Source organism: Mytilus californianus, unplaced genomic scaffold, assembly GCF_021869535.1.
Source record: "Mytilus californianus isolate M0D057914Y unplaced genomic scaffold, xbMytCali1.0.p SCAF_1, whole genome shotgun sequence".
In the NCBI taxonomy this organism is placed as follows: Eukaryota; Metazoa; Mollusca; class Bivalvia; order Mytilida; family Mytilidae; genus Mytilus; species Mytilus californianus.
The window spans coordinates 81752856-81776818 of record NW_026262581.1 but is presented as its reverse complement, the minus strand read 5'-3'; the positions used below and the strand labels follow the sequence as shown (position 1 = coordinate 81776818).

The 23963-nt window shown below is 32.4% G+C and overlaps 1 long non-coding RNA gene across 1 annotated transcript in view; it reads left to right on the top strand.

Moving 5' to 3' along the window:
- The first annotated feature begins 18715 nt into the window (after positions 1-18715).
- Positions 18716-23963, top strand: part of LOC127724622 (uncharacterized) — a 311306-nt gene continuing 306058 nt past the window's right edge. The window contains exon 1 of the long non-coding RNA XR_007992616.1: positions 18716-20354. This is a non-coding gene — a long non-coding RNA (uncharacterized LOC127724622). The remainder of the gene's footprint in view (positions 20355-23963) is intronic.

The window sequence follows — 23963 nt, the reverse complement described above, 5'->3', positions numbered from 1 at the left end:
GTGGCTTGAGAATGCTCAAGACAACATGGGCTACTACTACTGCAACTATACATTCCTGATCTTCAAAGTAGCTTCGATGGCAACTAGTATTTGTTCTTGATTCATTTGTGCTTAAATTTTCAATTTTAGTCAAAGCAGAATATGACGTTAAATAGTTTGCCAAAAGTGACGAAACGGTGTCTACTCTTGCTGTCCACCCAGTTTCGCATAACCGTTTCACTAAAACATATATTCCTTTTATAAAAAAAAGTTTTATATCAACACCTCCCTTGTCTTCTTCTTCTTAGTATCAGCCTCCTTTAATTAGGAGCACCTCCAAATATATATGGAGTTTTACCTTAACTTTAAAATTTAAAAGGATAAAACAAAAATGTTCTTTTTCCAACATATGTACAGCACATATAAATAAACAGTAAAAGTGTCATGCAAGGCATATTTACATGGACCTTTTTGTTATAAATTAATCTACCATACAAGTAGATTCACTTACATGTATGTATGTATCTCAGTTTTATTTATAATTAAAAATATGTTTCATTTGAATTTGCTTTTTAATATGCATAAAAGATACATTAAAAGGAGGTTTCATTTAATAAGATCTATGTATTAGAATAATAAGTTAAGATGTAAGAATTTAGTAAAATCTAAAAAGGCAGGTTTTCTCAGTGGAATGTTATATGTACTTCATGATCAATGTATATAAAAATCATAATAAAGTAATAGAAGCTTGTTTTGTCACCATCAGTAAATTTAAAAGGATATATACATGATATGGACCCTATCATAAATGTATTAGTGAGTTAAAAGATAGGAATGCTTATTAATTATTTAAATTTCTTACAATTATTAAATGACAGACTCTGTGTTGGTATATATATGTCACTTATGATAATCATTATTCTCATTTGATTGTCATTTCCTCCACTTAAAGATATATGTATATTTATATACGTATATATATATATGCAATATGTGTCTTGCTATTTGTTGTCCATAATTTTCAATCTTTCTATATGCATTTGGAATAACATATTTCTGGTTTTGCTTTCAATATTTTCCATGAATTTTTCACAGTTATCAAATAGCTCCTTATATTTTGAACAGTCTATTAGCAGTTGTACTATCGCAGTTTTGTTCATGAAGGTGCAGTTCCATTTTGCTGGTGTGATTTTATCTGTGATCTCTTTTCTTATATCAAGGAAATATTTTTCTCTCGTAGTACTAAGTATGGGACAGGTTGTCAGGAAATGAGTTATGTCTTCATTGTCAGTTTTACATAATTGGCATAGTGGTTCTACTGTATAGGGAGTGAATTTATGTTTGTCTGCCTGAAGTATGTATGTTCCAGTTATCATTCTAGTCTTGATTATTGCTTTTCTAAGTTCAAAACGAGGCAAATGCTTTACTTTCCAGACTTTATGATGTTTATTGATCTCGAAGTTTTCCGTATTCATAAACTTTAAGCTAGATTTTCTTTCAGATTCTGTTAAGGTCTTGTCCTTCCAAAATTTGTCTATTGTCAGCTTGATGGTTCTTTTCCAATGTTCTTTCTTTGGAACATTGCTTTGAAGTTGTATAATGGTTGGAAGTTCATACATATCTAATATATCCATAACTCTTGAAAAGAAGCTACTTTTGTTATCAAAATTTGTTGTTATTTGTCTTTCCATAAGCTGATGTATTTTTTTCATTTTCGCATGTTAGTAGAGCATGTAGGAGAGACAAAGCTCTTTTATGAATTTCTGCTTCTATTGGTAGAGCTCCTAACAGTAGTAACACTGCCGAATTAGCGGTTCTTTCTGGAAGAGATTGTAACTGGCGAAGATTTTTTCTATGAAATTTTTCCAACTGTTCGATATCAGATCTTGTTAGAGGTAGCACTTCTAGTCCATAAATTAACCTTGGAATGACATAGGTTTTGTAAATTTGATATGAGGTTGGTGGGTCTAGACCGTTTGTACCATGACAGCCTGATCCCATTAGGGCGTATTTAGTTCTTCTTGCTAATTTTATTCTCTCTTGTACATTTATGTGACTTTCGTTGCTTTCAGCTCTCGTTAGTCCTAGGTGTACACCTGATTTAGCTATTGTTACATCATTTCCATCTAGTTTCCAGTTGTAATCACTTTTTGTTTTGGAACAATCTATGATTTGGGTTTTTGTTGGATGTATACTGTAGTGGTGTTCGTTTGCATATCTACCGAGCACATTTAGCATTAGTTGTAGTTCATGCTTGTCATTCGATATAAAGGCTATATCGTCGGCGCAAGTTGGTGATCCTACGTATATATTTCCTAACTGGTATCCTATTGAATTTTGTTCCAATTCTACCAGAAGATCTTGGACAAAGATTTTGTATAGATGGGTTGATAGAATTCCTCCCTGTCTTACACCTTGTTTAATTTGGAAAGGATTACTTATGCCATCAAGCCATTTAACTTTTGTAGTCAAGTCAGTATATAGGTCTGTTAGTATTTTCCAATATATTGGATGGATTTCTTGATTAAGCATTTTATCCATCAGTATAGTGTGTTGGACTACATCAAATGCTGATTTTACATCTAGAATGTTTATATAGAAATTGTCATTCCCCTTTTTTTCTCATATCTAGCTTCTGAAATGATTAAGCTTGCCATGATTGGCGATAAACCTTTGGTGAATCCAAATTGGAGGTCTGTTTTTGGTTCTATCATCAGTTTGTTTAGAAATGAGTATTCAAAGGTTTTCCCAGTTATTGGTGTTACTGTTATGCCTCTATAGTTACTCGTCTCTGTTGGGTCTTTTTCTTTCTTTAGTACTGGTGTAAGTATACCAGACTTGAAAAATATTGGTACCTTTCTGTATATTAGAATGTTGTTAAAAATTGCCTTCATTGCTGGTGCTATAGTACTCTTAGCATATTTAAGATGCTCAGCTGTAAGTCCAAATTCATCCGGACTTTTTTTGGTGTTGAGGCAATCTATTGCTTTCTCTATGTCCGTGTCTGTAAAGAGTTCAGGATTGTCTTCGTACTCTTCTAAAGCCTCTTGTACATAGCTTTGTCGAATTTTGCATAGATTAAGATAGGAATTGTCATATATTTCTTCTTTTGGGACACTGAGATCTTCATAATATTGTGCAAATCTTTTTCTTTGATCTTCATGACAAAAGATATACTCTCCATCTATTTTCAGACAGTTGGTTGTAGTTCGACTGTTGCTTCTGCCTCTATTTATCAGTCTGTAAAATAGCTGAGTATTCGGATTATCCATTATTTGTTGGTAAAATGTTTGTCTTTCTATTGCATGTTCTGCTCTTTGCTTACTTCTCAGTTTCTTTTTCTCATTTTTTAATTCAATTGCTAGGTGGTGTTCTTTTGGTTTCCCTATGTCTTGCCATTTCTTATATATTTCCCTACATGATTTCAAAATTGTAAGTACTTCTGGCGAGGCTTTCCATTTTGGTCCTTTAGTTTGTAACAGCTTAGTTGGGACTGTTCTTTTTCCTGCCTTAGTTAGTGTTTCCATTAATACTTTTAATTGAATATTGACATCTTTTTCCTCTTCAATCGAATTGATATCCTGCTGTATAGCGTTGTTGTAGCTCTCTTTGTCTATTTGCTCCCAAAGCATTTTGAATTTTGCTTTGTTGTTTTTGTTACTTGAGTTTCTGATATTTGTCATCTGGCAGGCTATTTCCATCTTTACAATTGAATGTGCAGATGTATTTGCACTTGATTTTTCCTCAATTTTATACTCTGTAACTAACTTTTTGTCTTGTACAAGTATATAATCTATTTGTGAGGATGAATTTCCAGCATGATGAAAAAAGGTATGGGTATTTTCTATTTCAACACCAGTAGTCAAGTTTACATCGCCAATAAATTTTCTTATGCTTGTTTGCTCTGGAAGTTTGTAATGTACCATTCAGATCTCCTGCTAGCACTATTTTGTGTGTATTTTCATACTTCTGTATTATGTCAAAAATAATGTCCAGGCACTCCATATATTCATGTTGTGAATTCGTTGTATGTGTTGGCATGTAGGCATTGATAAGGCATATATCATTGGTTGATGTAATATTAACTGCTATAACCCTCTCATTTCCATCTTTTAGTTTTTTAATTTTGCTGGACCATTGTAATGGCCAGAGTATGGATACTCCTCCCTTTCCTTTCGGTAACTTGTCATGTTTAAACCACGGCACATATCATCTATTAATTTCGAATTACCAGTAAAGGGACTGAGAATGGTTTTATGCATATGTGAAGCACACAAGAACCACGTCATTTAGCTGACTAATGACATCAAGTTCCGGATCTGGCGCACAACTTTGCAACTTTAGGTCACCACTAGGTTAAGATTGTGCGACTTGCAGTAATTGAAAGGTGCATTTGGACATTGCTTGCGTATACACTGTTGTACACCTGATACATGTCCACTCATAACCGAGTGTCAACTTACGAAAGTTCTATAAATATCAAAATGTCCTCTCGCACTTCATTAGTGGCACTCTTAAAGAACATGTATCTAATACAAAGATCGTGTCAAAGTTAGATTTCCAATTGAAAAAAAATAGAAAGTTTTCATTTTCTTTGTGAGCAATTTATCCCAATTTCCCCTTAATACAATGTCCCTCTGTCCTAAAACAATGACGTCAATTATGGAAGGCAGAATATCATAATTTCATTTTATCTTGTCTTTATAATATAATGCTTTGCTTAAAGATACACATACACTAGGTTGCTTTCCTTCACATAAGCTGATAAAAACTGCATCCTTATGATCAACTGATTCGTTATGTGATTTTAAAGTTGATCTTTTGTTACCTACTGCATGTTACCAGTCCCTGACACCTTCACTGCTATCTATATTTACGCCCCAAACAAAACAATACTGGCACTAAGTAGAATCTTCACTATATGAATAACATGGAAAGTGTGATTCTCAAGAAGGCAGCTATCGACTTCCTTTTGTTTTCGGATAAACTGCAGATATTTTGTCAGTATCTTTAAGCATAGTCAGTTTTTGAAAATCTAGATTTTTCAACAAGAAATAAAGCTGGATCAAACCCTCGGCCTCTGCCTGTTGACATTTAATTCAAAGGTTTTTCACTGGTGCGCGACTCCGGGCTGTCGCTTGTTTCCGCATTTGGTTCACTTTTGAACGCATAAAAACATTTCTGGAGCAAAAGATTTACTATACTAGAAGGTTTGTTTCATCAGTATCAGAATTATCATCTACAAGGAAATGATACAAATATATAGAAAAATATATAGCGAGAATTACTTTCAAACAAAGATCAAATACAATATCATCTTACCCAATATATATATATATATATATATATATATATATATAAAATACCGTTTCGATTCCTAACATCACTGAAAAGACATTAATTGTCGAAATACGGATATGCTGTACAAATTTTTGCACTTCATGTTTGCAGTATACCATCTTTTCCGCAAGTTTATTGTTTTCTGTTTGGTAATAAATTAATAATAAGATCTATTTTGTTACATCTTGTGATCCGTTTATTTGGCAATCGCCAATGGCAGTCAGCAGGGTTTAAGAACATCAGTTGTTCGACCTGCTAGTCAAATGCTTTTTGTTAAAATATACTTTTTCACTCATTTGGTCTTTTGAAAAATGTTGTTTGTGCTGTATTTAGACCCCTCTACCAAGAAATTTGTTTTGCATGCACACGTATAAAAATTGCGGTTTTTATCCAACGCAATCATAGGTTTGAACGTTGTTTTCAATTTAGACTTGTTTATATATATATATATAAGAGAAGCCACTTCTCCCAGTTTCTCAGCATTTCAGACAGTCTGGTCACAAACTTGATGACTTTAACCGCATTAAGATCCTAGTAATTGAACAGAACATTCACTAGAGTGATGCCCAGCGACAGGTTCGGGAAAGCTTTTGGATAAAGGAACTAAATGTACATTATCCAAACGGCATCAATAAAAAATACTAAGTTTTATTTTTCACTCATTTTGGGATGTAAATATACACAGTCACGTATATTTGAGTATTGAGTTTTGTTTTATATTATGATTTTGGATTAAATCAATAGACCAAAACTTACCTGTATTGTTGAGCTATTTTTATACATATAATCAGTATTGTTAAAATAATTGACACTGAAGAAGGCTATTTGTTAAGCCGAAATATTTGTCCACACGATTTATTAACAACATCTTCGTATAATACCATCTTATATTAGTATCGTTGTGCAAATCTCTAGACTTTTATAATTTTTTCCTTATCTGCACAGTATCGTCTATTCTAGACTGTTAGATCTGTAAATTTGCCTGCATTATACATTATACAAGATATTAAAAATTCAGTTCATGGCGCGCGGAAGTAGACAATATTGTTTTTTCAGGGGTTGACAGGATACACATAAGCGTTCGTAGTTTTAACTTCAAGGCTCTTATGCTAGCAAATTTGATAATCGTTGATTAAATTCATGTCTTTTTTTGTTTCCACTTTACATAGGGCTTTATCTCTGATCTTATTTCTTTGTGCAAAATTCTGAATCTGCGTATTTCACCTTTATCGCTGTTAGGAGAACCTGTTTCGGACGATTCCGTATACCATTATAGTTTAGGGTTTTTTAGATTCAGAGTCGAGTTAAAGTATATTATTTAGTGCTGTTTGCGTGAAATAAATCATTTTTCTGACAAAGTCACTAAATTTAAAACCATTATATTTAGTTGACATTTATATTTTATTTTACTGTGTAAATTGATTCGAATATGAACGACAACATAAACCTAAAAATGGTATATCCCGTTAAACACATGACATTTGCTCGGAAAAGTCTTCCATTGACCTTCCATTGATCATTGCAATTAATTTGTTTCTGGAATTTGCTGTCATCTAATTTGTTCTCCTACAATCATTGAAGTAGAACAGTATCAACATTTGACGTTGGGTTTGTACACATTTAAACAGTCTCAAGTCCGGAACCTGTAGTTCAGAGTATCGGGTATGTTCGCACCCTACACGTTCGCACCCCACACGTCCGCCCCCTGAGTCCGCTCGCTCCCTATTTTTATTCAAATACAGATTGAATTATTAGATTTTTTTAGATGTATAATTCAAAATATTTTTTGGGGTTTTTTTTTTGGGGGGGGGGGATTTGATGAAGACTATGGGCCATCACTCGGCATCAGATAAACCAAAACCAATTGACGATTTTCCGCCACAGTAGACTTTGAACTCTGATTACAATTGTGACTATTATTTGAATTTAATGCATTGATTCTTTAATAAAGTTATAAACTATTTTTATTAGTGCATATTAGAAAGTATTGGTGTGTGAATAGTGTACAATATGATGTGATGTTTCATGTTTTCATTTGATATTTTAATGCTCTTTTAAATCTTATTAAATTGTTTAAAGTTACTCTAAATATTTTAGCGCTGTTTTTTAAATGAATGATTTTTCATGATTTGAATAATTGTGTACGGTTAAAGTGCAGCATTGAAGTAGGAAACCTGTTTACGTTTTTAAAATGTCACTTTATGTTGAAACAATAAAAAAAACTTATTTATAGCAATGCACTAACAAAAATATGAAAACAATTATTCAACACAAAAACCAATAAAACGAACGTGAAAGGGGACAAATGTGAATTGAATCGAATGTGATTTTGGGCGAACCGACCCGGATTCGTAGTTCAGTGGTTGTCGTTCATATTTGTTTTTTTCAATTGAATTGTTTCATACTTTTCGTGTTGGGGCCTTTTACAGTCGACTATTCGGTATGGGTTTTCTCATTTTTGAAGGCCGTACGGTTGCCTATAATTGCTTACATCCACTTCATTTGAACTTTGGTGGAAAGTTATCTCATTGGCAATCATACCACATCTCCTTATTTCTATATCGATTGCAGACCTGAAATAGATGTACATATATACTTGAAAGAAACATATTTAATATAACAGTGGATGCACATCTTGGTTTGATATTATTACATTTTAACATGCCTCAATTCAATATCTTGATGATGAAAAAAAAACCAATATATTCCGGAGCTTGGTGGTGAAAAAAAACCAATTTGATATTTGCTTGAGGGGTGAATTGGAATTAATAATGCAATTGAAAAAACTATTTTACTCAGTTCCATAAAAAAATGGTGGGTAAAAACCCCAATTTGTAAATTCTTATCTGGAGCTCTGATGTGAGTTTAACAGGAACCACTTATGGGAAGTCAAAGATATGTGGTATCTACCATAATGCAGTTGATGGAGCATTTTCATATCTCATTCTATGGATATTAAGGGGCCTGCCCCCCGAAATTCATAGTCTATCGACTTAACAAATTTGGCTGAGTTTATATGGTAGATCTGATTAGTTCAGTTTGAGGGGAACCAGTAATGGAAAAATGTAAGTCAATGATATTGGGTGTGTTGTTGTACATGTATTAGCATTATAACATCTCATCCATGAAGATTAGTTGGTCAACCCCCTTAGTCATGGTCTATTGATATTAAATCTTTGGCTTATTTATATGTAACAGCTTAAGAATAATAGGTCAAACATCAGAAAATGACAATAAGACAACCATCGACATTATCTTACATGTACATGTATATTAATATTTTGGTGAAGGAAGTTCATCCTCTCGATCTACATTGTCATATTCCTTAAGCTTTCATATGCATTAATAAATGCCACATGGATATATTCAACAAGACGACAACCCAATGCCAAAGATAATTGAAAGACATCTAGAGATCAATATACAGTATCGCATAATAGACAAAATAAAAAAGTACAGCCAATTGTTGAAACGTATTATTAATTTGAAATTTTAAATATTACATCTTCCACAATTTTTTAAGTATTAGGTTCGACCTACCATTTTATAAAACTGATGTTATTGCGGCTAGTCTGTAAAAAGGATGTCAATTAGAGAAGCCAATACTATTGGGACATTGATTTGAGAACAACAAAAAAAGACTTCTATTAGAGGGGTATATAAAATTGGTCACAGATTTGAAATCTTCTTTTATTATGATGTCAGATTTGGACGTCGACTTGAGAAATGGAGGAGAGACCGGACGTCAATCTGAGTCCTACATGTGTATATATATTGATTCAGTTGTGACGGTAAATAGACACGGATAAGTTTGAAAACATTTTATAGTTTTGAAAGTTTGTTCACCTGTTTACTATGATTAGGTGGAAGTATGTTCTTATTTCAAAAAGAGGGGCAATCAGCATATATTAATTTGTGCATGTAGCAAGTTGAACTGGAACAACTACATTGTACTTGCTAGGCACCAAATGTTTTTACCACAACCTTGTACAAGTTTTAACCCGGGTATGTACATGTATAATATGAAAAATTTACATGTCGTTTTCTGGTTTTTTATTCATGTAGTTTGGCGTATTTGTTAGATCATAGGTGTGGTTTTGAAGAGCCTCTATTAAAAGTATATCACTGGATTGAGCTCTTTGTCTGAGTGTATTATTAAAGTGTTTTGTTTTGAGCTCAGTTTATTGTTGTGCAAATGCATTCTTTGTGAAGTAAAGATTTGACAGACAACTCACATCTGCACATACACTGTAAGCTAAGATGATTAAAACTGTTAGCACAAGGAATTGTTGGGGACATTAAAGCATTTTATTTACATTTGTTAGAGCCCAACGTTTTTTGTTCAGAAGCCAAATAAAAAAAACCACAAATTTACCAAACAATGCTACTCGTGCTACTAGCAAAATGATGCTAGGTAGTGTTGTTCTGATGATCGGAATAAGTCGGAAATCAGTTGGTTGGGCCTGGCAATGTCGATAATCGATTGGAATTATAGTTTTCGGACTTTTAACATATCAACTTCCGGTCCGTTTCCGGTTTGCATTTTACATGCGCAGTCAAACAAATTGTAACGAAAAATATCAGTCGATGACAATAGCAATGTCAAACATCCTATAATCAAAGACATAAGCAATTTCTTTCTTTATAAACGTGGTAAAAGCATTGACTTTTTTTGAAATACTTTCATTCAATTCCGGTACTTGTATGTATTTAGAAAAAAGATATAAGATGCGGACTACAAGACTTTTAAAAAGAAGAAATGCCGAGAAAATGTTTTTAAGGATGGTCCGGCTATATAAATGTCTAGAAATATTCATTACATTTCTGTTCTAGCGACATCCATAAATAACACTGAGTACGGTTCTAATGCCAGAGAATAGGATTTACAGGTTTAAAAAAAAATATATATATGTTTGGTCATTTGATAATTCAATCGATAAAGCATTTGTTGTTCAGTGGCTTGGTAGGACAATTGAAAACATCAGTTATTAATTTATCGATTTCATAAAACTATAAGCGAAACGTCATCATACGTATAGGGGTGTTTTATGCTCATATTTTGTTACTTTTCTGTCATTTTTCTTTTCCAACCGATCTCCAACCAGTTATGTTTAGACATTTAGTCGATTTTGCTTTTGTTTTCCGCAAAAACTGTAATCGGAACACTAATATGTTTAGCGTCGTCGCAGCTGATAAATCTATAATCGTTGCTGTCGAATGGACAAGCACTGTGTGTAATCGGAGACATATAATACAATATATGTCTCTGATGTAATGTCACAGTAAAAAATGTATTGCTTGCACCTCGCATGTATCTTTTTTTTTTATCTAAAAATAAGATGTTTCTCAAGTTTGGTCGTCGATTCAAAAGTGAAGCATTGGCCTCATTTGCCTCCAATACGCTACGGCCTTGTTTAAGCCTGTAATCCAGTGGATTTCATTGGATGTCACAATTGTTTTCCTTTTTAGCTAATGCCATCACTTGGCGTCCGTCGTCGTACGTCGTCTGTCGTCGTCGTCTGTCGTCGTATGTCGTCGTAAACTATTTCAAAAATCTTCTCCTCTGAAACTACCGGGCCAAATACCTTCAAACTTTAACTAAATGTTCCTTAGGGTATCTAGTTTATAAATTGTATCCGAAGTTTTGATCCATCGACAAACATGGCCGCCATGGCTAAATATAGAACATAGGGGTCAAAAGCAGTTTTTGGCTTATATCTCAAAAACTAAAGCTTTTAGAGCAAATCTGACGTGGTGTAAAATTGCACAATTGGTCAAGATCTATCAGCTCTGAAATTTTCCGACGAATCGAACAACCCATTGTTGGGTTGCTGCCACCGAATTGGTAGTTTTAACAAAATTTTGCAGTTTTTTTTTATTATTTTGAATATTATTATAGATATATATAAACTGTAAGAAGCAATAATGTTCAGCAAAGTAAGATCTACAAAAAAAGTTAATATGACCATAATTGTCAATTGACCCCTTAAGGAGTTATTGCCCTTTAAAGACAATTTTACACAATTTGTTCATCAAGTTTGCTAACATTTAAAAATCTTCTCCTCTGAAATACAGGTGAGCGATTCAGGCTCTTGAGAGCCTCTTGTTTTGTCGTTGTATAAATCAGGGTCTTAGTTTTCTATTTTGAAGCTTTTCATATTTTGTCATCTCGGGGCCTTTTCTATATTCTAATGTTCGTGTAATTGTTCAATTTTTGTCCTTTTGTCTTAAATGGAAGATGTCTCTGGCAATAATATCACATATGCTTATTTTTTTATATTTTCTTTCATTCTTCAAAACAAAACAAAAATATTAAAGCGATTTATTAAGCCTTTGAAGGATCTTTACTACTTGATAATGATTAGAAGGATGTTTACCGTCATTACCATTACATTTACTTATTTGACTCAGATGAAATTTTTGTATTATTATCATTGTCTCTCAATTGCAATATGGACTAAACACTTGTACTTGGAAAGGATAAAAACATATGTATTCAACACATCGGGTTACCAATGGTTAAACCGTACAATTATTCCTGCCTAAAAAATAGAAATTAGAATTTCGAAAAACTTTTTTTGTCAAAGGTGACAAAGAGAGCATTTACCAACTCTTATGTGCCTAGGCAATTATATAATTAAGTGTTTAGAAATAAGATCCAGGTGGATACAAAATATATAAAATTATTATGCAATTATTGTTAATGTTATGTAAGACACATGATGTGTTAGGCTCTGATCCTGTCCAATATATGATAGTATTATATTAGGATATAGTTTTTCTTTTTTCCAATCATATTGTGCTTAATATTGTTGTAAATGATGCCCTTTATGGGTTCTTGATTAGATTAATAAAATTCTTATCTTATCTTATCTATTTGTTTACGGTCAACCGATTCAAGACAGTAACTAATTTCAATCTATTGATAGATCATATTTGCTAGATGAGCTAATGCTACCTTAGGTTGTACTAAAAATGTGTAACCATGTGTTTGCATCAGGTCAGTTGTTGTCTTTATGTTATATTCAATGTTTTGGGGAAGTCGGTGTCTTTGAAAGTCTATTAACCTCTATAATCTCGGGGCGGGTGGGGGTTGGGGTAGGCGGAAGATACTTGAGTCGATGACAAACTGACAACGCCATGGCAAAAAACGACGAAAAGAAAAATAACGGTCCACAATCATAACATAGAAAACTATAAACTGACATAAGCCCAACCAAAAACCGGGGTTTATCTCAGGTGCTCTGGAAGGGTAAGCAGATCCTGATCTACATGAGTTGTTATTCATGTTCTTTGGGTGATGTCACAGTCGTGGACAGAGGACGTTATTGACATATTATATAGACACCGATCTATTGTTATGGTGACCGTATGTTTTTTTCTTCTTCTCAGTTTTTTTCTCTTTATTAAAATAAGACATCATGTTATACACTTTAAAATACATAAAAAAATATCACAAGTTTCGATATCAGTTCAAAATGTCTATACTATTCAACCTGAAGCTTCTGTATAAATGTCTACATGACACAATCAATTTATATATTCAAATTATTACAATTTAAATATTATATCATCGTCTGCTTCTTTAACCAGAGGATTATTTAGCAAAAATTTCTTTTTCAAATAAACAATGCATTTTATGTTTTTGACACATATAAACATAAAAATACATGTCATAATGTTTCAGTGTGTACTTGAAAAGTTGAACTAAGTTAACATTTGTTTTGCCATTCATAATAATATTTCTTCTTCTAAATATATTCAATATCTTGCAGTTAAAAGCAGAAAGTTAACAAAACTGTCATTAACACCTTTCAATTTCAAACTTAACCCAAATAATAGCAAATGTTCACTCTGTACACCACTTATTCTATCAGAATTACAATTTTCAAATAATTTCACAAACAATTCAGACAAATAGTTATGAAATTCTAAAAGTTCATCAGAGTTAATAAAAATATGTAATAGATCTTCAATTTCACTACCACAAACATCACATAAATCATCATCAGACCATCCAATTCTCTTTAATTTACTTTTGGTAAATATACAATTATGAAGTATTTTGTAATCTAGTTTAATAAACTTTGCAGGTTTCCAGAATAAATTTACATTATACCAAATTTTACTAAAGTCATTTTCATCAATATCGAACAGTTTTTTCCACATTTCAATACCACAGGGATCTTTAGTAGTATCTTCTAATAAACAATTATACAGCTTTTTAACAGTACACAATGGTAACTCAAATGGTACATGTTTAATAATAACAGAAATGTCTATTGGTATTTTTGCATTCCTATGATGCAATTCACTTTGTACGGTCTGCTTCCAGTCATGTTGACCGTATGTTGACCTGAAGATGTCGTTTTGTTATTGTATTGTTATGTTGCTTTCTCGTTGATGTAAAGTTTACTTCTACATTAATTCTTATATCAAAAGATACTTTGTTTCAAAAAACCTTTACAAAAGTTGAACACACAATTTGCATAATGATAAATATTCATTAGCAAAATGCATATAATGTAATAACTAGATATTAAATACAGTAGTACCATATAAAGTTTTAGCACTAACTTAATTTTTTATTTAAAAAAAGAGGTAAACATTTTATAATATTTAGTATATATGTTTCGTATTTAGTCATAGATGTAATAAACATACATTAACGTATTTCCCATTTTTTATTAATTCGTTATATGACCAAACGCAATACGATGGGTGGACTTAGCTAAGCAGGTATCGCATGATACTTTTCCCATATTGAAAATAAAACAGTTTATACTGATATTTCTACAAGCATTTATCTTTAAATCATTAATTGTTTTTTTTAATTATGATTTATGAAATACTTTTTCTGATGGTCTTAAACTAGTTATTATTTTTTAAGAGAATGAATTCAAACGTCAAGTACAGAGTGAAGCCATTTACTAACGAACAAGAACCAACTTACGCCAACTACACAGTTCCAGCGATTATAACAATCTTTGTCTTCAAGTACATATTTGGCTTCTTTGCATTTTACTTTACGAGTAAGTTTTTTTTTATAGTTTTGTGTGAAACTTTAATCTATCTTTTATATGAGGTATAAAATTATTGGCATATTCAGAAACTTTCGACATTTTTCGTATATTAATAAAGCAATCGATCATAGTCCGAATAAACTAGCTACAATATAAAGAACATTTAGAACATTTCCCAGGCGTTGATGGATATATTATATTATAAATACTTCTGGCGGATGATAAAAATAATAAAATTACAAGGAAAAAGCGGATAAATCGGATTACACCAGGCGAACTGAACATAATATTCTACCCGGTGAACTTAATTATAAAGAATACAGTTAGGCTAAGTAAACTGTCAATTAGGTAAATAAAGGCTATTCTCACCCGACTGAACATTTTTTATCATATTCATGTTAATGTCTAATTACACGTACATATCTTAAAAGCCGAAAATGATGATTGATGAGTCAAACTATCGACCTTTAAAAAGCAAAATTTCGAGTTTAAAAAGGAGAACCTAGAATTTGTAAAAGTCGTATTTTAAAACCTTCAAAGTCGCAATTCCGACTACATAAAAATTGAAATAGTAAAATGCTGGGTTTTGAGATTTAAATTTTCAAACCTTTAAAATTAAAATTTTTGATCTAAAAAATCCAGAAAAGCGCTAAAACGAAACAAATTTAGTCTGTCTAATAATATGAAGTACAATCCCTTGCTAAGGCATAATACTAGTATTTTTTTTATTCTCTTTTTAGTTCTACAGAAGGATGCTGTTGCCGAGAAAAAGCACGAGAAAGCGCAATCGTACTCTCGAAAAGCCATAATCTTTATAATAATTGGTATTTTTACCGGGATATTCACGTATATTCTTGCCTTTTTGCTATACTTCACTATCAAGGAGGACAGTATTTGTGAGATCAAACAGTAAAGCCAACAATTACGACCACTGCGACCACGTCAACTGTCACTCCGATGGCAACTAGATAAATCGCGACTGAACACGAAAGTGAAAAGGTTTATGAAACATTCCGTTTGAAACATGATTTGAAACATATTATATTTGTACATAATGCATACGAACTACTATTCCCGGTTATATTTAAAACTGCTGTAAAAACACTGCAATTGATATTAGGATTAGTCAGTAATTGAGAGTTCGTCACGAAAAGGGTTAAAACTGAAATAAAATGTGAAACATATTTTGGAAATGCATATGGATAGTGTAACAAATATAGAAAATGTCTGGGACACGAACAGTTTAATTACATTAACTTTGTACCTAGATATATTGATAATGTAAACTTTAAAAAAAAGTTGAATGTTTCATTCAAACTTCTGTTTTAGCGTTCCTCATTACGAATAATCCAGAAAAGCACTTCCGACCCAAATTCATAAAGTATTATTTCATTTTCTAGCACTTGGTCAATACCGCTGATGGTGGACTATTAGTCCCCAAGGTTATCACCAGATTAGTAGTCAGTACGCAATCAATAATTTGACCAGAGTATTTTAAAATCAATCTGATTGAATCATTTTGTAAATTTCTAATGTCTTTAACACTTACATGCTAAATCCATTATACTTTGCTTTGATGATTAGGAAAGTGTCATTATAACTCTGATCGAGCTCGACCCTTTCTAAACAGCTACACGTTTTTCTATGTAGTGTCATCATTGTCAGAAGCCAGTGACGAACAACAGTGTTGTACACCAATCTGCAAAATAAAAATAAATTTAAACTTGATACAAATAATCAACTATACTTATATACATAGCGTATACTAGACAAAATCCGCTGCATTTTTATGCACCTGTCCTGAGTCAGGAACCTGTTGTTCAGTGATTGTCGTTTGTTGGTGTGGTTCACAGGTGTTTCTCGTTTCTCGTTTTTTTTTATATAGATTAGACCTTTGGGTTTCCTGTTTGGATTGTTTTACACTAGTCATTTTGGGGCCGTTTATAGCTTGCTGTTCGATGTGAGCCAAGGCTTTGTGTTGAAGGCAGTACTTTGACCTATAATTGTTTACTTTATATACATTGTGACTTGGATGGAAAGTCGTCTCATTGGCACTCATACCACATCTTCTTATTTATATAGATATAACGTGATTATAACATCTAGCGTCTTGTACTTGCGTGATGTGTTGTTATGTGATAACGTCTTCACTGTGAATATGAGCAGAAGAAGATATAACGTGATTAACATCTAGCGTCTTGTACTTGCGTGATGTGTTGTTATGTGATAACGTCTTCACTGTGAATATGAGCAGAAGAAGATATAACGTGATTAACATCTAACGTCTTGTACTTGCGTGATGTGTTGTTATGTGATAACGTCTTCACTGTGAATATGAGCAGAAGAAGATATAACGCGATTAACATCTAACGTCTTGTACTTGCGTGATGTGTTGTTATGTGATAACGTCTTCACTGTGAATATGAGCAGAAGAAGATATAACGTGATTAACATCTAGCGTCTTGTACTTGCGTGATGTGTTGTTATGTGATAACGTCTTCACTGTGAATATGAGCAGAAGAAGATATAACGTGATTAACATCTAGCGTCTTGTACTTGCCTGATGTGTTGTTATGTGATAACGTCTTCACTGTGAATATGAGCAGAAGAAGATATAACGTGATTAACATCTAGCGTCTTGTACTTGCCTGATGTGTTGTTATGTGATAACGTCTTCACTGTGAATATGAGCAGAAGAACAGCAATAAAAGCGTAGTTCCTTTGGTATTGATTTTGTCAAAAGAGTTAAGGGAACTTGGTTTATGAAATGTAAATTCACCCCACCCTCAATATAAGTTAGTAAAATGACCAGTCTTACAAACAGACAAGTGTTTTTGATTGAACCTGACGAGGTTATAACAATTACAAAATATTGTCCTCTGCCATTAAGCAGCTATGTTTCTTTCAATTCCATTGTTGGTACAGTTAAACAGCCTTGTTTCATCGAGGACCTGTAATTACCCATCCAATTAGAAAAGTCTTGTAGATGTAGCATAATTTACCGTTAATTTAAATGGTGATCAGAACTATTGTGTGCTGCTTAGATGAAGGACGATACAAAAGTTATTGTCATTTACAAGAACTTTGCACGCCAAAATTGAATGAACACTATAACTTGTTTCATTTTGAATAAGTTCATACTGTTTTTCCTTCAGTAATTATACTAACCGTATTCAGAATGTGAAAATAAAATCATCGGAAAAATCGAAACAAGATATCATATGTATGGAAGATCAAACAAACGTTTTACCTGATACATGTAGTGCCGACCCGAAATCCAATTAGACCTGGAAATCGTGTAGTCAATAGTATGTCCCAGGTTAGACCAAAACTACGAATGTTCTATCAAAGGTAGTATTTTCTGGGGTTTTTTTCTTGGGAAGGGCGGAGGGGTCTTTCAAGTAGTTTAATAAAGAAAGTGTGAAGATTTTAGGTGGCACAATTTCACGTCCTTTTTTTCTCTACTATAACATCACCGAATGCGACTAATCACCGACTTTTGTTGTTGCCATGAGCAACACGACGGTGCAAATAGTTGAACAGGAACAGTTTCTGATTATCCTTTTGCAGGACATGATAGTACGTACTTCTTTTCTTTTAGTTTTCTTTGATCTTTTTGTGTATTTTTATTTCAAATATCCGTGATTAGGCTTTGGGCATTCTTGATGAAGGTAAACCCAGAAAAACGCTTCAGACACATGAAATTACTGTGTTTTTTTTTTCATTTTTCTGTGCAGATTCTATATGCAAAGTTTTTTGTCTATCGTTAGTCCACAAAATATGATTTCTTATTCGGTAATGTATTGGAGTTAAAGAATGTGTATGTGGCAATGTTTTAGGGTAAGACCAGAAACATTTGCTTCTCTTCCACCAGTTATGACTCATGAACGGATAAATAGTACAAGTAGAGAAAAAAATGTCGACCTTTCCGGGTTAGTTCGTTATTTTTATGTCATCTTATTTTCTGTCTTTCATTGATTTATTCTTTTTCTTATTGTCCCTTGGTATTGTCTTCGCATTTTCCCGCCAATTTCCAATTAATGTTTCTAGAATCCGATAATCGGTGATTTTTTCGCGAAAAAGTAAACTGGTTGCATGCATATATCTGAAGCAACATATAATTTCCTGCTGATGCGTTTAAAATCTTACAGACAGAGATCATATTATCATTACGATACTCATACGCCTCTAAATAACTTGAAATCACGAAAATGATAGCTACAATATAGTATTTTAACATTAAATAATATCGTAAAGTTTATTGACCAGTTTTTTTGAATTTTTACTTCATTAAGGCAAACAAAAAACCCCATGAAGCCTCATTTACTATGATTTTAAACTTCAGCTATATAAATGTGACTTGCATATTATTATTGAAGTTTATTGAAATCGACATGATCTACCTATTAAATACCTAGTTGATGGCAGTCACATATAGAGTAATTGTACCAGTAAAAACAAGCTTTCACAAATAGTCAGTCAAGCGGTTTTTTTCATAAAACACTCAGATAACGTTTAATTTAAACTTATTGACGGCAGATTATAGGTAAAACTGTTGAAATTTTTCTCTGTACCAAGGACATAAAATATAATAACATCTGAAAAGTGCGATACAATACAATTCAGAGAGTGAACGCGGATTCTCCGATCAAAGATAGATGATTACATAGCTTCACGTGGATTAATCGAACTGCACTAAGTAATAATTACATCAATTTATAAACATGAAAGATAAAGTAGGGGAATGTATGCAGAAGATAAATTGAAGAAAACGTAGAATGGATTTGATATCTGAATTGAACACGGGTCGTCGTCGGAGCATCGTGGATGCTATCGAGGACCCAGTCCCTAGACCAGACTCATCTGCAATGAATAAAGGAGTTCCGAAAGGTTCTGATATCTTTCAGGAAGCTTTAACTTTAGCTTATGATGATATGAGAAAGAAAAAGAAACTTGAAAAAAGTAAGAGTGAACAATATGAATCCGACGAGGATTTTAGTGATGAAGAAAGAGATGTTGTGAGAGATATAGACACATTCAGGAAATTTTCTATGGATTATTCTGCTAAAAGAAATGCAGGTCACCCAAGGATATCTCGTGTTGAAGTGAGCCCTCGGAATCGTATATTTTCAGACAGCTCTGTTACTAGTGTAAACAATGAGAAAAAACTTTCAAGGAGGCATAGTATTGCAACAATACCTTTCCAGGAATCTAAAAATAACAACCGAAAATAAGAGACGTTATTTTTCGGTCGAAACTTGATGTTTTATAGATGTCTTGAGATGGAGATGGATATGTGTGACAATTGTGTCCAATAGGGCCTCTTTCTTGTCAGCGATTTGTTTATTTTAAAAAATCTATACAGTATTGTTATAAATGTTGTATTTGAATATATTAATATTTACTGGAGATTTCGTCCAAGCATTTTATCCAGACAGTAAGTAAATTAGGACGTGTGATATAAACTTTAAACATTTACTTATTTATACACTTTTATATTTATTGTTTTATATATCCATTAAATGTATAGGGACGGCTTTGGTTTTAATTATTAAGAGTCCTTGAATCAAAACTAGGTGACCAGCAAGTTATATGCTATACAATTGGAACAGCTTTGGCTATCAAACAACCCATTAGCATTCAAAACCATAGACAAGGGAACCAACTTTTGGGTAGGGACCAGCACAAATTATGGAAAGAGTTCAACTACCCCCTTATCCTCTGTTAATCTGCCTGTATTCCAAACTGTTTTAATAGAATGTTTAAAAGATGTGATATAGTAATCAGTCTATCTAAAACAATATTGTTACGTGTGTGTTTATATGAAAAGTTTTGAAACAAGACACCTAGTTTTCTAAATCGATTGGTTTGTTTACAAGATCATATACCGAATTTTATTTTTGTGTGTAGTTTTTAACAAAGAAAACGCCTAGTTTTATCCCATATCAATAACATTAGTGTAGTTGTTAACACTTTGACTTCAGAGATCTTTTCATATTTTTTTCTCTTCAGGTAAATAATCTTATTCAAACTATATTTATTCTAGGTCTTTGAAATGTGAAATTAAAAGTATTCAGAATAGACATAGTCAAACAAAACACAATAAACTCCTCGCTGTTCGATCATTGACTTCCTTGATGTAAGTACGTATGTAAATGAGAAAAAAGGGTTTGGTAGGTAATCCGTGGAACAATGTTCATTTCAGTAAGTTAATTGAAACGTATTACTGATCAGAAATGTATAACTGAATGAATTATTAAGAGATATTTCCCTTCCAACTCCTCTTTTTATTGCCACATTGCCAAGGTTGACCAATTTATATAATAAAACGAATATTTATTGACTTTAAAATTATCTGACATCAGTAATAAACCGATGCACTAAAGACATTTAAGGGTTTATGAAAAATAATATATAGATAATTATATACTCAGCTATATTTGTATGGGAAATTCAATATAGCATTTACATATATATATTTATACTGCAGTATTAAGCTGCCATTGAATAAACAGTTTTCTTTAGTCCTTTTGAATTATTTTCCTTCTGTAACTGATGATTTGAATGACAATTATTTTTATTTTTACAAATATATCTTGACATTTTGAAGTTGAGCCAGATAATTTTATTGTACGATGTACATGTTTGCACTTTATTGCATTCACAATTACATATGTACTCTAATAACCTGTAAAGAAATAGCAGCTACTGAAAACATTTAAATTCTATCCGTGTAAAAACAAGACCTCCTGTTTGAAGAATGTATATATGATTAATTTTTATTTTTGAATGAAAAGTTAAAATTACTTTAAACGGTGTAAAAAAAACAAACCGTTTAAATTAAATGAATAATCTGCTATTTCTATAACAGACGATGCAGAAGGTCGATTTAATACACTCTGACTTTTTGGCACGGTTTCTGTGTTATGATATTGAAAGGAGGTTAATTGACATGGATTTAAAATTCATTACGTAATTTTACATTTACACACCCATTTAATCAAACTTCTTTCCGAAAGTAGTATCCCTATTAACAAGAATGTGTGTATAATGACTTTAAAAAAGCCTCATAGTACCACAAGAAGAATTTCATAGTTTTTTTTAAGACGTTGGATATTTTCTATTTTATAGCTTCGAAACAATTTTTGCCTCTCTTTTGTAACCACTAACATTGAGCTTTCTGTTATATCTCATTCAATTTTTTTTTCACATGAACTGCAGCTAACAGTGATTCCTTGTGGGTAGGTAAAACAGAAATTACAAGTTTTAAAATTGATTTCAGAAACGAGTAGAGACCCATATCATCAGTATTAAAACAACCCAGGAAACTAAAATTGTCAAAAATAAAATATACAACTTGTTTTAAGCTTAAAGTTAATAAAATAAAAAGAAAGACAGACAGAAAGACTGCAATGTACATGAAAAAGAAGGGATACGGTGTATAAACCCATGACACATTCCAACAGATAATTGACAAAAACAGAAAGAAAGGGACAGCGCTTTTATCTCTGTTCATCATTTCAAGTCATAGCGAGACCTTCAGCTTGAACCAAAACTGCAAGTTTACGACGATTTCTAGGACCTGTTTTGATATGTACTTTTTACAAGATGCAGATCCCACTACATTAACTTCATACAAACTGTCATAACTATTTTAATGCTGTCTGTATTCACGAGCCTGTATTGTTAGGTTACTGTATTATTAACGTTAAACTAACATATATCAGCCTGTATTGTTAGGTTACTGTAATATTAACGTTAAACTGACATCCACTTTAATTATTTTGATTTATTTTCTAAATCATAATGTTGTATCAAGTCGACATATCAAGAAAAGTCTATCTTGAGCCATTATATTCATGTGCCTGTCTCAAGTCAGGAACCTAGGAAATGGATGTCTTATGTTATACAACTGCTCATATGTTACATAGAATTAGAATAAGAGCTTAGCATATAGGACATAAACTTGTCTATTGTTGATGAGTGTATGTTGACCTCTAGTTGTCATTGTTATGTCATTGGGTTGTTGCCATATTGACGTATACATCACATCTCCTTTTATTAGCCCACCTGGCCCAAAGGGCCAAGTGAGCTTTACTTATAACTTGGCGTCCGTCGTCCGTCGTCGTCCGTTAACTTTTACAAAAATCTTCTCCTCTGAAACTACAGGGCCAAAGTTAACCAAACTTGGCCACAATCATCATTCGGGTATCTAGTTTAAAAAATTTGTCCGACGACCCAACCAAGATGGCCGCCATGGCTAAAAATAGAACATAGGGGTAAAATGTAGATTTTGGCTTATATCTCTGAAACTAAAGCATTTAGAGCAAATCTGACCCGGGGTAAAATTGTTCATCAGGTCAACATCTATCTGCCCTGGAATTTTCAGACAAATCAGACAACCCGTTGTTGGGTTGCTGCCCCTGAGTTGGTAATTTTAAGAAAATTTTGCAGTTTTTTGGTGATTATCTTCAATATTATTATAGATATAGATAAACTGTAAACAGCAATAATGTACAGCAAAGTAAGATCTACAAATAAGTCAACATGACCAAAATGGTCAATTGACCCCTTAAGGAGTTATTGCCCTTATAGTCAATTTTTAACAATTTTTCATAAATTTTGTAAAAAACATATTGGGTAAAATGCAAGTTTTGTCTCTTATTCTGATGACCGTTATAAAAAGAGGAAATCTGAAAAGGGTAAAATTGTTCAGAATGTTGAGCTCTACCAATTATCCATATACGTCAAAACTGTAAGACAATTTCCTGTAGGAGTTATTGCCCTTAAATGACAAATTTTACCACTTTTTTCGATTTTTGCATATTATCATATCTTGAAAACTATAAAAGATAGAGAGAAAATTTAAAATGCAAAAATGATCAGAAGGACAAGTTCTACAAATAAGTCTTATGGTTGAAATCATCAGTTGACTCCTTATTAGAGTTATTTCCCTTTGATGCCGATTTGTACAATTTTTTTGCGTTTTTGTCTTCTATCTTAAAACTTATAAATAGATAGAAAGAAACTTAAATATACAAAAATGATCAGCAAGACAAGATCTACAATTAAGACAAATGGCAGAAATTGTCCGACGACTCCTTATTGGAGTTATTGCCTTTAATTATGATTTTTACCATTTTATGGCGTTTTTCCTTGTTTGATATTAATTATAATAGATAGAAAGAAACTTAAATAATAAAAAAATGATAAGAAAGACGACACCTACTAACAAGTCAAATTTTGCTGATATAATAAGTAGACTGTTACTCTTTATAGGAGTTTTTTTACCCTCTTTTGTGTTTAGAGCAAAAGCTGAATAAGATCATGAAGATAGAAAAAAACTAAACAGACTTCAATGATCAGCAATATAAGATACAAAAAAAAACCCCAGAGATTTTTGTCATTAATTCTATTCTCGTCTACAGTGTTGGAGAGTGTCCCCTGTTGAATATGCATATAGACCAAGGTGAGCGACACAGGCTCTTGAGAGCCTCTAGTTAATATTTCTCATGGTTTAATTAAGGTCTCTTGGTACTGTTTTCTCCTTACTGCTTTATAGAACCAATATCAATAATCCAACAATATATAATTATTGTTTGTACTCAGACCTTCATTATT